Below are 20,810 nucleotides of genomic sequence, written 5' to 3' on the forward strand. Positions count from 1 at the left end.
TGATCTTCTTTTAGAATAAGATTTTATTGGGGCATGCAAGTGAAAAACAAGTAATTACAAAATGACCCATGTATATATAAATGCAAATGGTTGCATTTTAGGTTAAGTGTTCATTTTGTTCACTCAAATGATAAACAAGCTCTCTCTCTTAGGTTTGGCCACTCTCTCATTCTCTCAAGGTGGTGTTAAAGTATGGAGGATTCATATTTTTGAATCTTGGCTTCATCAAACCTAAGCACTAGGAGAAGGTATAATGTTTTTATGCTTTATTTATGGTTTTTGAATCCTATTAATCCATATCTTTACATGCATGTCTTGTTTACATGCTTCCAATCAACATTTTCCGCCACCTCTTCATGGTTCTTTCATTGGCAAGGGAAAACTGACATTCGGATAGGCTTTGTCGAGGTTGATAAAGTCAACATAGGTTCGCCACTTGCCATTAGACTTCTTTACCAAGACCGGATTTGCAACCTAGCTCGGGTAAAGTGCTTCTCGAATGGACCCATTCGAAAGGAGCTTATCTACCTCTATTTTCAGGGAAGCATAGCGTTCAGGGTCAATTGCTCTTCTCTTTTGGCAAACTGGCTTGACCGCATTGTTAATATTTAGCGCATGACATATGACATTCGGGCTGATCCTGATCATGTCAGCATGAGTCCACGCGAACACATCGACATTCTCTCCGAGGAAGCTTGTCAGGTCTTTGCCGAGCTAAGGGTTGAGATTACTCCTGATTCTCAACACTCGGGTTGGCTTATTATTATCAACTAATACCTCAGATAAATCCTCGATTGGCCCACTGTGAGGGCACTCTTGGATCCGAGGATCCATGTTATCCTCTATTGGGTCGGGTTGTGGCTTGATCCTACTTATCGCAATTGCCTGTTCAAGGATACCAACTAGCATTCTTCTTCCCTTGCATGCCATCTGTACTGCTCTTATGTAGCAGTCGCGAGATTCACGTTGAGATCTGTTTAGTTCCGCTATCCCCGTCGGGGTGGAAAACTTCATTTCCAGATGGTAGATGGAGGTGACTGCCTTGAAATTTCTCAGTAGAGGTCGTCCCAAAATTCCATTGAAAGCAGACGGACAATCTACCACAAAAAATTCTGTTATTTTGGTCACTTCGTTAGTTTCTCCCAACTTGACCGAGAGCGAGATCATTCTCCTAGGACTCAAATGATCCCCGGTAAAATCATAAAGAGGGATGGAGGTAGGCTTCAAGTCTACCTCGTCCAATTGCATTTTCTCGAAAGCTCGTTGAAACAGAATATTCACGGCTCTTCCATTGTCCACCAACATCATGTGGACTTTGCACCAACCTATTTCAGGCGCAATGACGAGAGCATCCTCATGGAGATTATGCAATTGCACTACGTCTTTCTCATAGAAGGTGATCTCTTCCTCCCTGTGAACCTTAGCGGGCCGAGACGCCATGCTCATTACACTCACGGGATCATGACGGGCTTCACGAGCATACCTCTCTTGGGCACCTCGAGAATTCCCCACAAGGTGCTGTCCTCCGAAGATGATCCCTGCACAATAGAGTCCCTTGCGACCATGGCGCTTCTTCTCTGGTTCCTCTTGATCCTTCTCCCGAACGGGAGGGGCCATAAACATATTCTTTGAAGTGCCCCTACTTGATGAGGTCTTCGATTGCCTGCTTGAGAGCCTGACACTCATCGGTGTGATGCCCATTATCCGTATGATAATGGTAGTACTTTTTATTGTTTCTGGTTGAGAGGGGGATTCTTCATGGATTCTGGCTCTCCGAGCAAGATGGCCTCCTCTGACTTATCCAGAATGGCTGATAATGAGGCATTTAGAGGAGTGTATTGATTCTTGTTGCGATCGCGATGAGGAACTAGGGCATAAGATTTCTTGGGCTCAAACTGCTGCTTCTTTCCTTTCTGCTGATCGTCATTAGCCCATATGCGATCAGTCCTCCTACTATTCTCCCCCCAATTAGGAGCACTGTTCAAGGGACTGGGGTTGTGGCGATTAAGAGTGGCCCCGATATTTTCAATTCGGAGGTATTTTTCAGTGAGGTTGTAGAAGCGAGTGAAGGCAACATCATCCTCGGATTGCAACTCCTTCCACAAATCTGTCTGCGGGTGAACTCCCGCGATAATGAGAGTCCGAACGAACTCTGCGGAAGTATGAGCCACTTTGTGAAGTTCCCTGTAGAATCTGTCTATGTAAGATTGGAGGGATTCATCACTTTTCTGCCATATGTTGCTCAGGTAGCTCAACGATATTGAGAACTTCTTGTTCGCCTAGAAGTGTCTTAGGAACGATGAGCTCATTTAAGGCCATGAGCTGACTGATCCTGCGGGAAACGACCTGAACCAGTGCTTGGCATGGGCAGTCAGGGTTACTGCTAAGCAACGACATTTGGTTAAGTCGAAGACTTGATGGAGTTCCATGAGGTCGTTGAACTCATACAAGTGATCCTACGGGTTTAAATTTCCATCGAATACTCGTTTGTCAGGCAATCTGAATCTCGATGAGAGAGGAGCAGCTAAAACTACTAGAGAAAAGGGATTTCCCGCATGACGACGGTTGAGGTCGTCATTTCAGCGATATTGGGAATCTCCCCGCCTTGCACTTTTATGGGAGTGCCCATGCGACGTGGCGTGGGATGACTCATGCTGTGATATGTCACCAAGTCGTAGTGCCACGGGTATTCTACCCGTTGCATGACTGGTGTTCACTGGTCCCTTAGAGCCCTCTGGTTCGCTGTTCACCACTTGCTTTCCCCTTCTTTGGCACACTGCAGTGTGTGGGGTAAGGGCTTTTGCCCTTTTCCGCGCTTTCGTGTGACTTACAAGTGTTTTTGGCGGTGGCAATGCTTCATTAGATTCTGGTGGCACGACCTAATCCAAACGGTCCAACCTTTGGCTAACTGTTTAGAGAGTATTATGGAACCTCTCCAAGTAACTCATTACGGTTGGGTCGAGCCACAAGCTTGAAGGAATATCCGCCATGATACTTTGTTGGACTAGCGGCACTCTGAGAGAAGTGTCCTCTTGTACTTGAGGGATTTCCTCATTGTCATAGTCGGTTCGTTTAGGATCGAAACCACGGGCCATTTGCTGATTGGTAGGACCGATTAGTCAGAGATTTCTGATGAAGAACAGATAGTAAATCAAACCACTCCTTCTAGCGCCAAACTGTTGATGCTTGATTTTGCCACCAACTACTCGCACGTGTAAAGTGCTAAACAGACTTAGAAATCACACATGATAAGGAAACATGAAGTGAGACAATGAATGGGAAGCGATATTTAAAGTGGTTCGGATGCTCAAAAGCGAATCCTACGTCTACTGCTATTGCATTAATAGATTAGTAAGATCAGGTTGCGTGTGGCGAGCTAGGTCACAATCTAGAGGGAATACAGAAAGAGAGAGAGAGAGAGAGAGAGAGAGAGAGAGAGAGAGAGAGAAAGTGTGTGAGCTATTTTATACTAAGATTAGCTAATCCCGTAAATGAGAGGGGTGTCCTCCATTTATAGTGGGAGAGTTCAAGGTAATGATTACGAGTTTGCAAGTGGATAGGTGCCGTGCAAGTCCTTCCTTGCATCCCATTGGTTATCTGCACGAAAATTATCCTCAAATTGTGTAGGGCTTGGGCAGGTGGATAATCCCTGGCCACTCGCAAGCCTGGCATTCACCTGCTGCACTGAGGAGAACCATACTTCTTTCGTCACTACATGACGTGGCATCGCCTGGATGACACAAGACCTTCATGAATCTTGATAGGCTCTTATTGATAAGAGTCCACGTCAGCCTTAACTTTTCAAGCGTAACAATGTTGATTCTGAATAAATTTAGTTTAAGTTGTGTTGGAAACGTAGTTTATGCAATCATGTTAAATTTAACCTGGAAACCAAGCTCTAAATTTTGTTACAAGATTTTGCAATTCACACACAAATTCAATTGTGTGAGAGAAACTTTATTTCTTCTTGATGAGCAAAAGAAGAAAGGTATTGAAATTGAATGGCCCACGTAGAAAACTCCACGTCTGGAAATAGTGTGAGAAGGAGAAAGAAGAAAGAAGAAAAGAGAAAAAGAAAGAATTAGGGATTTTGTTTTTCAACTTTATATAAGGGTGAATTGACATAATTGCCCTTTAATTGTTTTATGAAATTACTGTTCTATCCTTCTGTTGTTAAAAATAACAGAAAAATTAGATGGATGGGTGGAAAACTGTTGTTTTGAAACCTTTTGGGTGGGAACTTGTTGTTCGCCCTAAAAAAAAAAAAAAAAAAAAAAAAAACCTTGTCATAGTGATACCCAACGCCTCTGTTTCTTTCTTAGCTACTGATAGTTCATGTATCATAGTAGCTCTAGCTCATCCCCAATTTTTAGATTAAACAATAATCAAGAAAACAAAGACAGCACAAAAGTTTTATGATATTCATAAGGACACCCAGAAATTATTTTGCAGCCACACTTTTTCTTGGGCTTTACCATTATATTTTATGCTTCCATCACTCTGTTTTCCACGAGTGGGGTTTTACTAGAGGATTGTAATACTTTCTCTCTCTAGCTACCTAGTATACTCGTAATATAACAGTAAAACTCACCAAAAATATATAAGAAAATATACATATAGATGAGTATAAAATAATGGGCGCATAACTAATTTTTCTTTATATACAAATCTTTACATAATGTGATAAAGTCATAAAACATCAACTCAATAGTGTTGCCAAACCCTTCCCCTTCTTGACGTTCCAAGTAACCGCAATCTCACCTGCTACCTGCAAAAACATTGAAAACAACGGGGTGAGCACTAATTGCTCAATAAGTAAAACCGCTATGTTACCCTTCTCTCTCCGTTGCTTAAATTCTGAATTTCTTTCCTTACATCACACTTCTCTATTCTTCCCTGTTCTTTCTCTATTCTTTCTCTATTTCTAAATTTCTCACTACTCATGATAGTAGGCATGGTATCATGCATAGGTATCATGCAAATGCACAAATGCAAAGGATGTGCATTTTCTTTTCTGCTTTTCTATTTTTCTTATTCTGTTTTTAGCTTCTTTTCTCTGTATTTCTTTCTATGCTTTCTTTCTTTCTTCTATTCTTTCTTTCTTTCTTTCTTTCTTTCTTTCTATTCTTTCTTTTCTTTTCTATTATTTCTTTTCTTTCTTTCTTGCCGATCGGACTTGGTTGAGGCATGGATTCAGAACCCTGGCCGTGTGAGTGTATGCTTTAATTCTGGGTACAGTCCTCATCCACATGCACTTCTAACGGACTGTACAATTCTTCTTTCTGATTCTAAGGCCGCTCACTAAAGGCGGCATGCATACAGGGCTATGTCACTCACGGGTTCCCCATCGCAACAACCTTCTCTTCTTCTATCTTTTTACACTTCTTTAAATAAAAATTCAGATTTGAACTTCTTTAATAATTCTCATTTCTTTCTATTTGTTCTTTAAGTTTAATGTTCATTAATGCTCTTTAATGCTTTTATAAGAATGTATGCATGTAGATGGGCTCATGCTTATTATTCTTTCTAAATTCACATGTTTGGATGCAATAATGCAATATGGAATGTTAACATGTCAATCTCTATCATCTACAAACTCATCTCAATATAACAAATAATCATACTCATACATGCATTTCTCTTTGACATTTCATCAAACAATTTATATGCACACATCAACTCTAATTTGGCTACACTTCTACCTCTTTTCTAAGCCACCAAAATTTGGAATAAAATTCGCCAACATTAACGTCAAACCTGTCCAGGATTCACACTTCATAAATTCCACTCCAATTCTTCCATAATTCATCCAAACTCTCATCAAACATCAAGTACACAAACACTACTTCTCATAAATAAATTCTAACCATCATTCAACATCCATTCCATCAACAATTCTTCATATATAAGCACATACATGCATAAAAGAAATTCTCTACACAATATTACTCCAATCGGGTTGGATTTACTTACCTTAGATATGAGCAAACAACACTTTAATAGTCTTCCTTGATCCAACTCTCTTTCTCTTAAATCCTATGAACACAAATCATAAGAATTCAACACTTTAAAAATTAAATCTCACATCTTGGTGCAAGATCTTACATAAGGATGCTTGAGATTGAAATTCCACTAAAAATAAACCATGATCTCTGAATTTCCTTGAAAAAGGATTGAAGAAATTTGAGAGAGCTTGGGTAGAAGGTGGTGTGAATGGAGGAGAAGAAATGGCTAGGGTTTCATTCTTTAACTCTTAATATAACAAAATATTACTTATTAGTTTCCCATTTTACCCTTACACTTTCTATGAAATTTCATCTATGTCCCTTAGTCAATTATCATAATGCTCTCATTTTTATTAACTTCTTCATGTTATTCTACTTCTTTTCACTCCCCACTTTTTCAACTAATTATGAGTGAAAATACCATTTTACCCCTAATGAAATTTAAGGCATTTTTTTCACACTTGTTCAAGATAACTTTAACAAAATTCAACTAAGGGTATTAGGGCATAAGTAAAGTTACGTATCTCGATGTGGGCGTTACAATTCTCTCCCCTTACAAAGAATTTCGTCCCCAAAATTCAAACGAACAACTCAGGATGGCGGTTCCACATACCTTGCTCTACCTCCCATGTTGCTTCTTCTACCTTATGATTCCTCCATAAGACTTTTACGAGCGGAATACTTTTGTTTCGGAGCTCTTTAATCTTTTTGTCTAAGATCTGTACTGGTTGCTCCTCATAAACAAGATTCTCTTCTAAGTCCACTTCTTCTACTTTTAGTATATGGGAGAGATCACTGACATATCTCCAAAGCATCGAAACATGGAACATATTGTGCACCCTATCCATATTAGGTGGTAGCGCCAACTTATAAGCTACCTTTCCAACTCATTGCAACACTTCAAAGGGGCCAATGTATCTAGGTGCTAACTTTCCTTTACCGCCAACACGTATGACCCCCTTGTGGGGGGAAACTTTAATAAACACTTTATCACCCACTGCAAATTCCACGTCTTTTCTCTTTAAATCTGCATAGCTCTTTTGTCTATTTTGAGTTTGCTTCATTCTATGTCGGATCAACTGGATATCTTCTATCATTTTCTGGGTTATCTCCGGCCAAAGAGCTGTATGAAAAATTTGAAAAAAAATAAAAGAAAAAGAACTTGAAAAATCTGATAATTTATTAAAAAAGAATATAATAACTTGGAAAAAAAAAGAAGAAGAAGAAAAAGAAAAGAACTTAAAAATATGGAAAAGCTAAAATCAAGAAATCAAATCTGAAAATTTTAAAAAGTAAATTAAAAAATGAAAAAAGAATGTAAACAACGGAAAAAGTTGAAACAAAAAATTTTAATTTTTAAATAAAAAATTCTGAAAAGTTTCAACCATTATATAATAAAATAATCTCAAAAAAATAACTTAAGAAATGTGAAAAATAAGAAAGGTACAAAAATAGTAGGGATATTATCATGGGAAATTATTTTATTATTTCATACCTTATTCCCAAAATAACTGTTTGTTTTATTATCTAGGAACTACTATTATATTATATTTAATTATTTTTAGTCCCCTTAAGTTTATTAATTTAATTAAACACCCCCAGAAAAAAGTTTAAAAATTAACAAAAATACCCCCACCCACCAATAGTTGCCAGATTCCAGCAACCACCATCTGTGGTAGCCGGAATCTATCACAACGGTGTACAAACGACTAGAACTGGCTGGTCATTCGCTAGATCTGGCCGTTTCTGGCCATATCCACAGTGGATTTGGCCGGAAAAGGCCAGATTTGGCCGTCAACGATGGCTATATCTTTGGTCGTCGCTGACGAGATCTGGCCTTTTTCGACCGTCGATGGCCAAATCTGTCTATAGATCAGCCGGAAAAGGCCAAATCGATGCACGATCGGCCAAATCCGATCGGTCTGCATTGTAACGCCAGATTTCGACCAGATTTTGGCAGTGGTGGCCGAAATCTGGCACTGTGAGTGGGTAGGGGTGTTTTTGTTATTTTACAACAATTTTATATATTGGGGTGTTTAGTTAAATTAGCAAATCTAGGGGTTTTTTTGTTAATTTTTAAATTTTAAATCGTAATAATCACTCTACTCAACTATCCAATACTATCTCTAAAATTCTATCCAAAATAACAAACCAAACGAACCCTATTATTCAACCCTATTTCCAATATTTGCAAGCTTTATCTCTCCCATTTTTATTTTTTTTATATCAAAAGTTGTGTTAATTTTCTTTTCAATTTAACTCTATACTCATAATTTTTTATTTATTTATTTTTCTTCAAAAAATCAATTTTTGAGCTTTATTTTGTTCGAATATTATGTTTAATGCTATGTAATTTAAAAATTGTTAATTATACCTCTCATTTTTCACACATAAATAAAAGTTATCTTTTGTCATAAAAGTGTTTTTACACTAGTACCAGTGAACACATATTCTCTATTTTCATTTTTACTACAGTTTTTAGAAAACAATAATGAACTCATTTTCAAATTCTAAAAATACAAAATTAAATTTCTGATTTTCATTTTCGAATTCATTTTTTAAAACAAAAGCGTAAAAATTAAAAAATGTAAATGATTGGTCGAACAATTTTTGATTTTCTAGAGGCATATTGTGTGATTTTATTGAGATCTTGAGTGATCAAAAGATATTATCTTATTAACATCTTTGAAAAAGAAAATCATTGCAGGAAAAAATTAGGCTGGAGGCAAGGGGCATCAGTTACCAATAGGACTTATAAGGGGTATCTGTAATTTTTACCCTGAAGTAAAAAAGTTCGATAAAAAGGTTTAGGATTTTTACATGGTTGAATTTTTTTGAAATGATAGTAGGGATATTTAGTTATGTTTGCCCAGTATAAAATGTGCTTTATGCAATAAGAATATGCCTTAAAAAAAAAAAAGCGGACATTTATAAAAACTTCAAAATTTGACAGATTTTTTTTTTTTTATTTTTTTTTTTTTATCAAAGGTGTTCGGTATAGTTTGTGCATACCTCAACTAATCTTCCGAGGTCCTAAGTTGGTAAGTCTCTTAATGACCACCCATATTAGGGCCTATGAAAACTCGAACTCAAGAGCTTATGAAACATTTTTTTACTCTTTTATCATCAAGTCATCCAATGGTGGTTTTGACAAGATTTATTACATATGTAAGAGGAAAATCTTGTTATACTAGCACAATGTAAATTATCCAACGCCTCTGTTTCTTTCTTAGCTGTTCATATTTCATGTATCATAATAGCTTGTTATGCTTGGGAAACCGAGAGCTGACGTGGAGTTGCGTGGCAAAACGTGGCCTGCTCCCGTCAGAACGGTAAGAGCACGTCAAGCCTGTCAAGCGCCCTGGAGCCCCCACGTGTCCGCTCCCCTGCTCCAAATCGCGTGAAATCAGCTTGGAAAATGGGCACTGAGACGTAAAATCAGATTAGGTCCTGACATACACACCAACCCAAGGATTCAATGATGATTACACGCATTCAACTGGGTATAAGAAGAGGAAGACCCCTTCATTAAGGGGATTCGATCAATTTTATATTGGAAATCTCCCTCTATAAAAGCTTTGAAATTACTGTTCAATCATTTGTAAGTCAATCCGCTTTAGCGACCTGACCCACCATATCAATATACATCAGTGGACGTAGGACTTGCTACCTTAGCATCCGAACCACTTTAAAAGCTTTCATCGCATTTATTCCATATTCATAATCCATATTCACGTGTGTTCCTTGTCCAAACAACGCTGCACACGTGTCGATTAGTTGGTGCCAAAATCCAGCATCAACAGTTTGGCGCTAGAAGGAGGGCTGATTTAGTGTCTACCCTTCATCAGGAGAATCTTTGACCTACTGGTCCTACAACAGCAAATGGCCCGCCAATCCGAGCCAGAGCAAGCTAATCAGCGCGCTGAAGAAATCCCTTCCAGGGTACTTCCAGTTTCGCAAAATGCTGCGGGGGATATCCCGGCAGCTTCACAACTTGACCCCGCCATCAGAAACTACCTGGAGAGGTTCGACAATACTCTCCAGACGGTCAACCAAAGGTTGGACCGTTTGGACCAAGGCATGTCATCTACAACAGCTAGGGCGGTGCAACCACCAAAGACGCTTGCAGGTCGCACGAAAGCGCAGCAAAGGGCAATAGCCTGTGCCGCGAGCACTGCAGCGCGTAGACATAAGGGCAAGCAAGTGGCAAAAGGTCAGCCTACGGGCTCCCAGGGACCAGCGAGCACAAATCGTGCCCCGAGTAGGGTGCCGGTAAAGCTGAGACTCGACAAAAAAATGAATCCCGAGCAGTCCCATGCCACGCCGCAGGCGAACCCAAGCAAAAATGCCACGCGCGATGATTCTTATCACCGCCAACAAAACGATCCCGATTGTTATCATGTGGGTGGTCCCCACACCTCGCAGGGTGGTTCGTACCACCGCGAGGGTCGTGAAAATGCCCCACACAATCCATCACCTTCGCACGCTTCTAGCCAGCGTGTGTCGAGTGCGACCGAAAATGTCGACCGAGGCAAAGAGGAATCCGACCTACGGACCCTCCTGAACCGTAATCGTGAAGGCCAGACTCGCATGGGTGAAAGCAACCCCCAATTGGCTCCGCTACCACAAATTGAGGAGCTACAGCGAGCTTTGGACAGGTTAAGGGAGCAACAAAATGAACAGGTGCAGGTCGCCTCTGCATCCCCTTTCTCTCCCGAAGTGCTAGCTGCTCCACTCCCACCGGGGTTCAGAATGCCCGACATGCGGCCGTTTGATGGGAACCATGATCCGCGGGATCATTTATATGAGTTCAACGACCTGATGGAGCTCCACCAGGTTTCGAATCTTGCAAAATGTCGTTGTTTGGCCGTGACGCTGACTTCTCACACCAAGCGGTGGTTGAGGTCGCTCCCAGCGGGATCGATCAGTTCGTGGCCTCAGATAAGCACGACATTCCTACGGCACTTCCAAGCTAATCGAAAGTTTTCGATGCCTCTGAGCTACCTCAGCAACATAAGGCACGAAAGAGACGAATCCCTGCAATCTTACATTGACTGTTTCCACAGGGAACTCAACAAGGTCGCTCACGCTCCAGAAGAGTCCATCCGAACACTCATAATAGCTAGAGTTCGGCCGCAAACCGACCTGTGGAAAGAACTGCAGGCTGGGGACGATGTTTCCCTCACTGGATTTTACAACCTTGCAGAAAAGTATCTCCGAATAGAGAATTCGTTGGCGGCACTTCGCCGTCGCGATCACGGCACTTCCAGCAGTATGTCTGGTCGGGGAGAAAATAGGAGAGCTGATCGCAAAGGAGATATTGATGATCAGCAAAAAGGGAAGAAACCCCGTTACGAGCACAAAAAGTCCTATGCTCCCGTTCCTCGTCGCGACCGCGACAGAGCTTAATACACTCTGCTGAATGTGTCCATATCTACCATTCTTGACAAATCCGAGGAGGCCAGCCTGCTCGGTGAGCCGAAACCAATGAAAACTCCTGCTATGGCCAGAAACAGCAAAAAATACTGTCATTACCACCGGGATAACGGGCATCACACTGATGAGTGCCGAGCTCCAAAGCAGACTATCGAAGAGCTCATCAAGAAATGGCACTTCAAGGAGTACATTGATGACTCTCCAAAAGAGAACCAAGGGGAGCAAAAGAAAAAGCGTCATGATCGTAGCGGATACAGCAGTGTTAACATAATCTTCAGAGGTCTGCACCTCGCTGGAAACACGCGAGAAGCGCAGGAAAGGTATGCTCGTGAAGCATATCACGACCCGATCAGGGTAATGAACGCTTCGCAGCGACCTCAAAAAGCTAGAAAGGAGGAACTGATCGCCTTCTGCGAGAAGGAAGTAGCTCGGTTGCACCATCCTTATGAGGACGCTCTGGTGATCACGCCCCTAATAAGGTGCCATAATGTCTGCAGAATGCTTGTAGACAACGGAAGCGCTGTGAACATCCTGTTCAAGACCGCTTTCGATAGAATAAACCTAGACGAGGCTGACCTGAAGCCAGCCTCGATGCCTCTTTACGGTTTTACGGGGGATCACCTGATCCCCAAAGGAACGATCCAGCTACCAGTCACGCTCGACGACTACGACGAGGTGACTAGGGTTACCGAATTTTTGGTCGTGGACTGCCCATCGGCCTTTAATGGAATCTTGGGGCGACCTCTATTGAGAACCTTCAAGGCAGTCACTTCCATTTATCACCTCAAGATGAAGTTCCCTACTCCAACGGGGATCGGGGAAGTAAGCGGATTGCAAAGCGCATCTCGTGAATGCTATGTAAAAGCGGTGTAGATGGCAGACAAGGGAAAGGGCATTTCGCGATATGTGCCCCGCCAAGCTATGGCGAACAGCAGGATCGAGCCACAGCCTGGTCTAGCGGAGGATAACATAGATCCACGAATCCAAGAAATCCCCCCCCAGCGGCCCGGTTGAGGATCTGTCCGAAATTTCGGTTGATCCAAAAGAGCCGAGCCGAGTGATAAGGATTGGAAGCTGTCTCAACCCTCAGCTCGCTTCCGAACTGGTAAGCTTCTTAAAGGAAAACATTGACGTGTTCGCCTAGTCGCATGCAGATATGGTCGGGATCAGCCCGGACATTATTTGTCATGCCTTAAACGTCAGCAGCGAAGCCAAACCTGTTCGCCAGAAAAGAAGAGGGATGGATCCAGAGCGGTACGCCGCACTAAAATCAGAAGTGGAGAACCTTCTCTGAAATGGATCCATTCGTGAGGCTCTCTACCCAACCTGGGTTGCCAACCCGGTCCTGGTAAAGAAGCCAAATGGTAAGTGGCGGACCTGCGTTGACTTCAGCGACCTCAACAAGGCTTGCCTGAAAGACAGCTTTCCTCTGCTGAGAATCGATCAGCTCATTGATGCCACCTCGGGGCACGAGCTGCTAAGCTTCATGGATGCGTACTCGGGATACAATCAGATCCCGATGTATGGGCCAGACGAGGAGCATACGTCCTTCATTACGGACTGGGGGCTATACTGTTACAAAGTCATGCCTTTCGGCCTCAAGAATGCGGGCGCGACCTATCAGAGGTTGGTCAACAGAATGTTCTCTGACCAGATCGGGAGGACAATGGAGGTCTATGTGGACGACATGCTGGTCAAATCCCAGGTCGCCTCAGAACATATCGCGCATCTCGCTGAGATGTTTGACATACTCCGACTCTACAGAATGAAGCTGAACCCTCTCAAGTGTTCGTTTGGGGTATCGTCGGGAAAGTTCCTGGGGTATATGGTTAATCAGCAGGGCATAGAAATAAACCCCGAGAAGATTCAAGCTCTGCTCGATATGGAGAACCTGACCAGCAAAAAGCAAGTCATGAGTGTAAATGGGCGGAGAGCGACACTTAGTCGCTTCATATCGAGATTAATAGACCGCTGCTTGCCATTTTTCAATGTCCTGAAGGCCAATAAAAAATTCGAATGGACTCCCGAATGCGAATAGGAGTTCCAGAGTATAAAAGAACACCTTGGGAAGCCACCTCTCCTCTCTAAGCCTCTTCCGCAGGAAATCCTGCTCATCTACCTGTCCGTATCCCCGTTCGCGATCAGCGCAGCTCTAGTACGGGAAGAGGAAAAGACGCAATGGCCAATGTACTATGCGAGCAAGCACCTGTCGGATGCTGAGATGCGGTATCCAAAAATGGAGCGACTAGCCCTTGCTCTGCTGATTGCGTCCAAAAAGCTGCGACCTTACTTCCATGCCCATACAATCAACGTAATGACTAATTACCCCCTTAGGCAGGTTCTCCAGAAACTAGAAGCCTCGGGCAAACTGCTCAAATGGGCAATGGAATTAAGCCAGTTCGACCTGAAGTACAAGCCCAGGTCGACCATTAAAGGGTAGGCTGTTGCAGACTTCATCTCAGAATTTTCCTATTTTCCGAGCGAGCAACAGCCTAGCGAGGTCGTGCAAGAAAGTATTCAGAACCTGTCGACCTGGAACCTCTACGTCGACAGGTCATCAAATAGGAAAAGAGCCGGTACGGGTCTTCTCCTTGTAAGCCCCGAGGGAGCTCGAATTCATGGTATTCTGCGGTTCGGGTTTAAGGCGACCAACAATAAGGCAGAGTATGAAGCCTTGCTCGCCGGGTTGCGTCTTGCCAAAGAAATGGGTACAACCGCGATCAGCATTTACAGCTACTCTATGCTAGTCGTCAACCAAATTATAGGGGAATACCAAGCCAAGGAAGAGAACATGGTCCGCTACCTGAAAGAGGCTAAGACCGCTTTGGGGTTGTTTAAGCACTTTGAAATCACTCAGATCCCCAGAGATAGCAACTCTATAGCAGACGCCTTGGCAAAGATAGCCTCGTCGTTGGACTCAGAGGCTCCAGCCAACATTCCTGTTCGTTTCGTCGATGCTCCAACTATCAGCTCGACCGAACAGGCTGTAAACGTGACCCAACCAGATTCCTGGATGACTCCTATTATTCAGTACCTCAAGGATGGGACCTTGCCAAGCGACAAGGTCGAGGCAAGGGTCCTGCGAGCAAGATCTGCTTGTTACACACTCATTGGGGACCAGCTTTACAGGAGAGGATTTAGTGCCCCTCTCCTCCGATGTGTAGCCAGTGAAGAAACAGACTACATCATGAGGGAAATTCACGAAGGAATCTGCTGTAATCACACAGCTGCTCGATCTCTTGCGAACAAGGTTGTTCGTCAGGGATATTATTGGCCCCGGATCCAGGAAGATATGCACAATTTTGTCAAAAAATGTGACAAGTGCCAGCGGTTCGCGAACATTCCGCGAGCCCCCTCGCACGAGCTGATAACAATGTCTAGCCCCTGGCCATTTTCCATGTGGGGGATCGACCTTATCTGTCCCATGCTAGTTGGAAAGGGAGGGGTCAAGTATGTCGTGGTCGCGGTAGATTATTTCATGAAATGGGTGGAAGCCGAACCGTTGGCCGCGATCACGATCAGAAAGCTGAAAATTTCGTTTTCAAAAACATAGTGTGCCGCTACAGAATTCCCCACACCCTCATCTCGGACAATGGAAAGCAATTTGACAACGAGGAGTTCAAACAGTTCTGCGACGAGCTGGGCATCCATAAAAAATTCACCTCAGTCGCCAGACCGCAAGCAAATGGCCAAGTTGAAGTAGTCAACAAGACCATCAAGCACACTCTAAAGGCCAAACTCGGGGCGGCCAAAGGAAATTCGACTGACGATCTCCCTGAAGTCTTATGGGCGTACAGGATAACTCCAAGAACTTCCACCTCAGAGACCCCTTTTTCGCTAGCCTATGGCTGCGAAGCGATGATCCCTGTAGAGGTGGGAACTGGTTCTCTTCGGAGAGACTTGTACGACGAAGTAGAAAATGAAGCACTTATGAGGGTAAGTTTGGATCTCGTTGAAGAGCATCGCAGCAAGGCTTCGCTAAGGATAGCAGCCTACCAGCAGCGAGTAAAGAGGTTTTTCGATTCAAAGGTCAAGCGAAGAGACTTCCAGGTCGGGGACCTTGTGCTAAAGGAAGTTCTCCTTAGGACCAGAGAGCCGAGTGCGAGGGTACTAGGACCTAACTGGGAAGGACTGTACCGGGTCAACAAGGTGATCAGACCGGGGACTTACCATCTCAAAAGATTGAACGGTTCCAAAGTACCCCGAGCTTGGAATGCCGAACACCTCCGGCCATACTATCAGTAATCCCAAACTCAGCTCTCCAATCAGTTTTTGTTCGTTTCCCTTTTAATGTAAAGCATAATTTTGTTCGCTAGAAACAGTTCGCATGTGTTCTGTTCGCGTGTAAGAATTCGCATGTAATGCTTCCTATGTAAAACTGAGTTGTAAATTGAACTTATGTATGTAAAAGCGAATTGCAATTGAAAACAAAATGTATCTTCATTTATGTACAAGCAAAAGTTGGACCCAATTACAATGGAGTCAAGACTCATTACACTACGGCTGGTCGGGGGGATCCTTCGAAGCAGAACCAGAACCAGAACCCCCTGCCTGGTCGGATCGTTGGGTGGCCGCTGCTGCCTGATCGTCTTCCTCTGCCATAATCCGCAAAGTCTCTCGCCACCCCTCCAGGAGGTCGGAAATGTCCATATCTAGGTTCCTTAGTCGGAGGAAATAAATAGACCCGATCGCCCAGTCGGCGGCCTTTTCCTCCAGCTCCTCTGACTGATTCCGCATTTCTTTAGTCAGTGAAGCGATCTTTTCCTGACTCTCTTGGAGTTCGGCCTCAAGAGCTTGCTTCTCCTGTTCGGAGGCCTCCCTTTCCTGTTCAGCTTGCTGGGCCCATATGGAGGTCATCTGGATCTCCTGGTCCTTCTCTCCGACCTCTTTGGAGAGCCTGGCGGTCGTCCTTTGAAGTTCCTTCACTTCCTCCACACGTTGCTCAAGCTCCGCTTTTTGGAAGTCCACAGTTCGTAAAGCAGCATCCTTTTGGCTCAGATACTTGTTCGCCACTTCGAATGCTTGCGTTCTTTCAGCTTCGACGGACTCCAGGCTTTTCTTGAGCTTCGCAACCTCCTCCTTTAGGTCGCTGGACCCCTTCGCGGCCCCCAACCGAGTCTTCTCCATAGACATCCTCATCGCAAGCAAAGCCTGCGAGCGAGAAATGATTAGAAATGAACTAGAATGAAATTTTGAGAACAGCTCGTTTACCTTGCTTAGATGCTGGAACGATGTGGTCATCAGGTCATCGCCCATGTCAGCGAACTCATCGTAAGACTCCGATAGTCCACACTCGAGCAGAGAATAGACTATCGGCTGCAGGTACTCGAGCAGGCTCCCCAACGAGTCCAGCACGGGCGCGTCCTTCGCCTTGTCGACAATGATCGCCTCACTTGCGGGTTCCTTGCCCGACCTCCTTGAATCCTTTCACGACCTCAAGGGCTCTTCCTCGGATTCGGTCTCAGACTCGTCGACCTGAATCTGTTTTCTCTTCTTCGAGCAGGCTCCCCAATGAGTCCAGCACGAGTGTTGTAGACTCTGGAATGGAGCCTTCCGCCTTGGGCGAGCCGGTGGTGCCTGAACGACCTGTTCTGCCCTGGTCGCTTCTTGCACAGGTTGGGGCTGTGAAGGCGCAGCAGTTTGCACCGGTTGCGCCGGAATAGGAGGAGCAGCTTCGGCCGCTCGCTCTCTCCTCGATCGAGGGAAGACGAACGGTGCTCGGCGGGGCTACTCGGACTCCTTCGGGGGCATAGTTTCTGCATGCAAGTGCGTTAGTAAACGAAATTATTCTGCAACCAGAAGGAAATTAATGTGACTTACCTTCCAAGGGTTCTAAAGACGCGTTGTTGCTGATAAAACCATACTTCCACAAGTTTACGGTTGTCACGAGCTTCCTCGCGTCTCAGCTTTCCTCGTCTAGTACTCCAAAAGATACGAGCCTGTCCGGGTCGTCAAGTAAGTCTTGGCTGGTCATTCTGTTAACTGCAAAAGAATACAGGTCGTTATTATAGAGCATGCGAACATATAATATGCCTAGCGAGGAAGAACCTACTTGGTATCTGAAAGCGGCAGAAGCCGTCATAGCAGAAAAAGAAGAATTCCGTCTCGTAGGCCCCCGCGTTGCTCGGATAGCTATGTATCCCCTCGGCGATGGTAGGTCACCGGGACAAGTAATATGAATCCTTGTCCCTACTCTTTTTAAGGTAATAGGCGACGCCGAGCTCCACCGCCTTTGGCTCGCCCAAGCCGCTTTTGCAACACACGATGTACATCGCGACGGTGATGACATACGCGTTTGGGGTGAGTTGCATCGGTGCGATCTCGAAGTGATCCAGGACCGACCTGATGAAAGGATGGAAGAGGATCGTCCCTCCACCCTTGAAGATCTCTTCGGAGATCGCAGTAAGGCCATCAGCAGGATGCCGTGACGACCGGGTGTGGTCGAGGAACACCTCTGCGCGGACGTTAAACTGCTTTTTTATCCTATTAAACTCCTCATGGGTGAGAACCGAAAAGACATCAAGGGATGCGTCCTCGGAAACATCCCGCGAGGACGAGGTAGCCGCTTCCTCGGGTCTGGACATTGACGGCTCCATTCCAGAGTCTACAACACCGACAGACATAGTCATTTTAGCCTTCGTATTTTGTCCCGTGCGACGGCATAGGACAAATCCCTTAAAGCCTAACAGTAACTCGAGCCGCCATCCACGGCTCGAGTCCGACAACAGCGGCGCACCTCTGGTGAAACACCAGGAGACCCAACGCCATTGCCCACCAGTCAAACAAACAAAAAAAAGAAAGAGAGAGGAAGAAAAAAGATCCTACCTTCAGGGATGCGTGACCAAGGCCGAAACCTGTTTCAGATGCCTGAGAAGCGCCAATCGGAAAAGGAGAACTTCCGGTTTGCAAAGGCTTATCACTGGAAGCGAAAGGGATTTTGGTGGCCTCATCTGAAAAATGTGAGTTTTTATATGGACTGCGAATCGACGGTTACTACCTCTCGGAACCGAAACGACAGCCTTCTCTCTCTCCCCGCATTTAATGCGCCTCATGTCGAATTAAATGTCGTAATGAGGGTCGTCGTTTCATATGCGTCACGCAGTTAAGGCTGTCAAAACGACATCTGGTCAGCATACCACGCATTTAATGCACCTGACACACTGCAGCACGTGCAGAGCGTCTAACAGCATGTATGCAGGTTCATTAAATCTCTCCAAGGCGTGGAAAAGAGCGTCTGACTAATCCAGGTCACTAAAATGACGATTGTCAGGTCATTTGGGTAAGACTTGTGCGAGATCGTGTTCGCAAAAGGTCCTGTCCCGAGCTCCTTCCATTCAGATCGAAACTACTAGGACCTCAAATCGCGGCATGACTTAGTTTCCAAGGTTCGATTCTCAAACCTTAAAAACTAGGGGACTTCTGTTATGCCTGGGAAACCGAAAGCTGATGTGGAGTCGCGTGGCAAAACGTGGCCTGCTCCCGTCAGAACGATAAGTGCACGTCAAGCCTGTCAAGCACCCTGGAGCCCCCACGTGTCCGCTTCCCTGCTCCAAATCGCGTGAAATCAGCTTGGGAAATGGGCACTGAGACGTAAAATCAGATTAGGTCCTGACATACACACCAACCCAAGGATTCAATGATGATTACACGCATTCAACTGGGTATAAGAAGAGGAAGACCCCTTCATTAAGGGGATTCGATCAATTTTATATTGGAATTCTCCCTCTCTAAAAGCTTTGTAATTACTGTTCAATCATTTGTAAGTCAGTCCGCTTTAGCGACCTGACCCACCATATCAATATACATCAGTGGACGTAGGACTTGCTACCTTAGCATCCGAACCACTTTAAAAGCTTTCATCGCATTTATTCCATAGTCATAATCCATATTCACGTGTGTTCCTTGTCCAAACAACGCTGCACACGTGTCGATTAGTTGGTGCCAAAATCCAGCATCAACATAGCTCATCCCCCGTTTTTAGTTAAACAATAATCAAGAAAACAAAGACAGCTCAAAAGTTTATAATATTCATAAGGACACCCAGAAGTTATTTTGCAACTAAATAAATCACACTTTTACTTGGGCTTTAGCATTATATTTTATGCTTCCATCACTCTGTTTTCCAGGAGAGGGGCTTTACAAGAAGATGACTTAAGGCTATTGATTCCTTCCTTTTCAACCACCTTTTCCTCTTCGGCTTGGCCCCAAATCACTGCATAGAACCCAACAGCAATGATAGCGGATCCCACAACACTGCACATAAATAAAACTCCATCCCTTTAAATCAAACCCATCTGAGAAATATCATATTCATGCTCAGAAACATACCTTCCAAGGTGAAGAGTTTCCCCAAGAAAAGTTACCACCATTACAACTGCGATGATTATCGAAAGCGGCTTAAACATGGAAACATAAGACAGGTCCTTTCTTCCGACATGCCCATGTTTACACAACACCTAGAATTGCTATGCAAAAAATTGCCTAGATATGAAACACCAGATGCAAGTTATTACAATATTGAGAAGAACTGATAATGAGGGACAAGTCTACAATTCTTAGAGATGTACACAAGTTCTTTTCTATACTTACCGAATACGCAATAGCCATCAACTCCACGTCTAGTTTTAATTTCCAAGCGTTTGGGTTTCGCTCTACAATTAGAGCAAATATGGCAGATTGAAAGGTCACAAAAGTGCAACTAAGGAATGTTACCATCAGCTCCTTAGGGTACACCCTAATAAGAGTGGTCTGGATATGAAGAGAAAGAGTTTCAGGTCAAAAAATTGCCGTTATTTAGAGCATGAAAGCTATTCAGGTCAAAAGATGTTCTGATATACATACATTACCAAAAAAACATAATATAGTGACAGGGAAAAGCTACCAGCTGCTAGGAGAAGACCTCCAATCACCCAATTTTTTTGTTGTGATAGAAATTCAGTATGTAAATTGCCCAGAGATGAAGTAATTGCAATTGCTGGGCCCTTGTACAAAGTCGCAGTTAATGCCCCAGTAATTGATACCACAGAACCAATAGACTTGGCTAGACTACTTTGAACTCTCAAGTCTAGCTTTTCCATTCTAAGATCATAATAAGCTTTTAGATAAAACTATAAAGTTGGCAATAAATTTCATAGGATCTCTACAGAATTCACAGAAGCAATGTCCTTGTAAGTTAAAGTAATTCAATTCTAACTTCTTTCTAGTTACAAGATTGAACCTATAAGTACTTTACTTGATTCCAGCTGAATCAAAGGACTACTCAGATTCAACATGGTGTTAGAAAGCTCTTTTAACATATATGTCCTAACTGATAATTTTGCTAGCTCTGAATCAAAATTAAAAAAAATATAAAAATACAAATAAACTCAC

General features: G+C 43.7%; 1 pseudogene; it reads right to left on the reverse strand.

Moving 5' to 3' along the window:
* Window positions 1-19,540: 19,540 nt before the first annotated feature.
* Window positions 19,541-20,518, reverse strand: LOC116121360 (annotated as a pseudogene).
* Window positions 20,519-20,810: the final 292 nt, after the last annotated feature.

Source organism: Pistacia vera, unplaced genomic scaffold (genome assembly GCF_008641045.1).
Source record: "Pistacia vera cultivar Batoury unplaced genomic scaffold, PisVer_v2 Contig973, whole genome shotgun sequence".
Classification (NCBI taxonomy): domain Eukaryota; kingdom Viridiplantae; phylum Streptophyta; class Magnoliopsida; order Sapindales; family Anacardiaceae; genus Pistacia; species Pistacia vera.